Source organism: Puma concolor, chromosome B2, assembly GCF_028749965.1.
Source record: "Puma concolor isolate L17-30 chromosome B2, mPumCon1.1.hap2, whole genome shotgun sequence".
NCBI lineage: Eukaryota > Metazoa > Chordata > Mammalia > Carnivora > Felidae > Puma > Puma concolor.
In genome coordinates, this window is record NC_141671.1 from 1,349,493 (window position 1) to 1,354,147 (window position 4,655).

General features: G+C 39.5%; 1 pseudogene; it reads left to right on the forward strand.

The window, feature by feature from the left end:
- The first annotated feature begins 3,286 nt into the window (after window positions 1-3,286).
- Window positions 3,287-4,320, forward strand: LOC147580544 (olfactory receptor 2W1-like; annotated as a pseudogene).
- Window positions 4,321-4,655: the final 335 nt, after the last annotated feature.

Here is a 4,655-nt window from a genome sequence, read left to right on the forward strand (position 1 = left end):
CAGAATCCAAAGCAGGTTTTAGGCTCTGAACTGTCAGCACAGAGTCCAATGTGGGGTTTGAACCCATGAACCATGAGATCAGACACTTACCTGACTGAGCCACCCTGGTACCCCTTGAAAAGCTAATTCTGAGGGAATCTCCAACTGACTCTCTCAACTATCTTAGCCAGTATAATCAGTTGCTTCTAAACATTTCTACTTTTGAATCATGGCCACAGTTTGAGGTATTTTCTTCATAATATCCAGGAAACATATTTGAAATGGCATAATAAACAAATAGCATACTGTATATATTTGTATTATATCTACACACACACGCGTGAGTGCACGCGCGCACACACACACACACACACACACACACACACACAAAGGGAGACAGGGACACTAGTTTGATATTTACTTGTTAATTTTCAATAAGTATTTTCCCTTAGTTATTTTTTTTTTTTTTGAGAGAGAGCATGAAGGGGGAGTGGGGCAGAGAGAGAATGTCAAGCAGGCTCTATGCCCAGCACAGAGCCTGACGTGGGGTTTGAACCCAGATTCATGACCTGAGCCAAAATCAAGAGTCAAACACCTAACTGACTGAGCCACCCAGGTGCCACTCTTATTTATTTTTTTTTAATTTTTTTTAATGTTTATTTATTTTTGAGAGAAAGAGAGAGAGTGTGAGCAGAGTAGGGGCAAAGGCAGAGGAAGACACAGAATCCGAAGCATGATCCAGGCTCTGAGCTGTCATCACAGAGCCTGATGCAGGGCTTGAACTCAAGAACTGTGAGATCATGACCTGAGCCAAAGTTGAAGCTTAACCAACTGACCCACCCAGGCACCCCCGTTATTTTTTAGTAGAAGCTTTCTGGATGTTACCATGGCTTCAGCAGTAAGAAGTTGTATTTTTATATTCAGTGATAGCACACTATGGATAACTAGTGATAATCTGTTCAATTGTTAAAAATTTGGGCGGTTCTAATATCCTCATGCATGTCCACAGGAGCTCTACCTGTATCACACTACTGAATAAGGCTGAGCTCATTATTCCTTAAAATAGAAACTAATGTCTTAAATTACTTTTCACCAAACTGAATATACCTGTTATTTGTTACCATATAAATCACAGATATTTTCCACTTGTCTGCCACCTTCTCTCCTCCCATTTAGGTAACTTCAAAAACACCAACGTATGTTTTAATGTAAAAAAAAAAAAAGTGCTAACTAATAACTTTAAGTGATTTTACGCTGTTATTCATAGTATGATAATTGTTCTTTTGTTCAACAATTATGTATAAATATGTGGGAAAAGTAAATGGTAGATAGATACAGATAGACAGATACATAGATACACAGATATTGGATAGATAGGTATTGGGGGAATGTTTTAGGCAGCATGGAGAGCTATCAAGCACACTTTCTTAAAGATTGCAAAATATCATTAGAGGCTGTTAAACTTTTACCTACATGGCACATTATAATTTCTCCTTATAACAATTGTACTAACTAATATTTATAGAGATATGCTATGCTCTAAGCAGATTTATGACTAAGTTAATCTTGACTCCAAGCACTTTTGTTTTTCTTATTTTCACAATAAGAAATCTGAGCCCAGAAGTGCTTGGTAAATTGTCTGGGAGAAAACTCTTAAGTAACTTGCAGAGACGTGAAGAAAAACACTTCCTATGCTTTTAGGCTCTGGGATACACTGGCCATCTGCAGATACCCCTTTCATGACATACGATATCAAACAAAAAAAAGACATATTCAGAGTAACCCTCTTTAAGCAAGAAACATTCAGAGCCGGACAAAAGAATAAGCAGGATTACAAAACAAGTAGAAATCCAGAAAAGGGGACGTGTTCCAAGGGCTTCTGATGGAAATGAGTTTACATGTCGAACTGGGAGGAAGCCAGGAGTCCATGTGTGTAAAGTGACTTCTGAGATGAGAATGAGGCCTTGTGCATGTCCATCCAGGAATCTTAAGGGACTGGAGTATTTCTTCAATGTAACAGAAAGAGGCCCGCAAATTAAAAAGCATGTGGATGATGTAATTGATTTTATTGAATCTTGTGACAATGTAAACAACAACAAAAAAGACTGGATGAAAGGAGTGAAGACAGCAGCCAGAATCTAGAAAAGAGACAATGGGGGCACCTGGGGGGCTCAGTTGGTTAGGCATCCAACATGGACTCAGGTCATCATCTCAGGGTTCGTGGTTTCAAGCCCCATGTCTGGCTCTGTGCTGACAGCTCAGAGCCTGGAGCCTGCTTCAGATACTGTCTCTTCCTCTCTCTCTCTCTCTGCCCCTCCTCTCTCTCTCTCTCTCTCTCTCTCTCTCTCAAAACTAAATAAACGTTTTAAAAAATGTTTAGAAAAGAGACAATAGTAGTTTAGAACACCATAGTGATTGTGGAAGCTTCTTAAAAGTGAGAGGATAGGGGCGCCTGGGTGGCGCAGTCGGTTAAGCATCCGACTTCAGCCAGGTCACCATCTCGCGGTCCGTGAGTTCGAGCCCCGCGTCAGGCTCTGGGCTGATGGCTCGGAGCCTGGAGCCTGTTTCTGATTCTGTGTCTCCCTCTCTCTCTGCCCCTCCCCTGTTCATGCTCTGTCTCTCTCTGTCCCAAAAATAAATAAACGTTGAAAAAAAAAAAAAGTGAGAGGATAGTTAAAATACAACTTGCATTAAAATTTACCATTTCAGTGATAAGTTACGTATTGGGATGAGAGACATAAAGGTGCCAAAGATAAAAGGCCATGTCTCCTACGTGAGAAATCGCTACACCAATGGTACTACTCACTAAGATATGAAAGAAGAGGAACACTCTTTTCCTCATTCTGACATTAGCAAAATAATTACATTTTATAGGCAAATTTCCTGACCAAAAAAATAATGTGTTCACTATATCAAGCAAACAAGATGGGTAGAGAATCAGAGGGTCACATCACTTTAGAACCAGATCCTTTTCAAACTTGCAAATTTACATGTGACAAATTTCACCAAATTCTCCGAGGTCACCTAGATAAAAATATAATATTAAACCCAACACCATAAAATGATCTACAACAAATACCAGATTACTTGGCTATAATATTTACTTTGACCCATTATTTTTTTAATAATTAACATAAATTCTTTCTCTTTTTTTAGTTCTGTATTTAGTTAAATTATGTAGTCTCTACTGATCAATTTCTCCTTCTCCTTCTTCTTCCTTATTCCTCCTCCTGTTCCACATCATCATCCCCATTCTCCTTTCCCTCCTTCTGCTTTTCTCATTCTAGGATTTGGACACTGAAGGACTATGGGTCAAAACAATCACACTTCTCTGCACGGTTTTATTCTGCTTGGCTTCTCGGACCATCCCAAACTGGAGATGGTCCTATCAGGAGTTGTCACTCTCTTCTACTTCGTTACGTGGGTGGGTAACACAGCCATCATCCTTGCATCTCTCCTGGATTCCCATCTCCACACACCGATGTATTTTTTCCTCAGGAACTTATCTTTCCTGGATCTATGTTTCACAACCAGCATCATCCCTCAGATGCTCGTTAACTTGTGGGGACCTGACAAGACCATCAGCTATGTGGGCTGTGTCACTCAACTCTACGTTTATATGTGGTTGGGTTCCACTGAGTGCCTCCTCCTCGCTGTTATGTCCTATGATCGTTTCACAGCTATTTGTAAGCCCCTGCATTATTTGGTAATCATGAACCCACATCTCTGTCTCAAGATGATAATCACAGTCTGGAGCATTAGTTTGGCCGGTTCTGTATTATTATGTACACTCACCCTGAATTTGCCTCGATGTGGAAACAACCTTCTGGACCATTTCTTGTGTGAGTTGCCAGCTATGGTCAAGATAGCATGTATAGACACCACAACAGTTGAAATGTCTGTTTTTGCTTTAGGCTTTGTCTTTGTCCTTACACCACTCGGCCTTATTCTTATATCCTATGGCTACATTGCCAAAGCTGTGCTGAGAATAAAGTCAAAAGAAGGCCAACAAAAAGCAATTAATACCTGTGGATCTCATCTCACTGTCGTGTCCATCTTCTATGGAACTATTATCTACATGTACCTGCAACCAGGTAACAGTGCTTCCAAAGACCAGGGAAAGTTCCTCACCCTCTTTTACACGATTGTCACTCCAAGTCTTAACCCTCTTATTTATACCCTGCGGAACAAGGACATGAAGAATGCATTGAGGAAGCTGGTGAGATTGACCGTGAATCTACAAAATCGAAGAGGAATGGAAAGTCAAAGAAAAGTATTACCCTGGATAAGAATGAAAACCATTTTCTAATTGTCTTTATTTGTTTTATTCAAGTGAAATAACACACAGTGTTATATAGTTTAGTTTCAGGTGTACAATATGACTCAACAATTCTATACATTTATCAGTGCTCATCACGTGTAATTTTTTTAATCCCCTTTATCTATTTCACCCATCTCCTCACTCACCTCCCCTCTAGAAATTACTAATTCCCTATATTTAAGAGTCTGTTTTTTTAATCTCTTTCTTTTATTTGTTTGTTCATTTGCTTTGATGCCTAAATTCAACATATGAGTGAAATCATATGGTATTTGTCTTTCTCTGACTTATTTCACTTAGCATTACATGCCCTAGCTCCAACCATGTTATTGCAAGTGGCAAGATTTTGTTCTTCTTA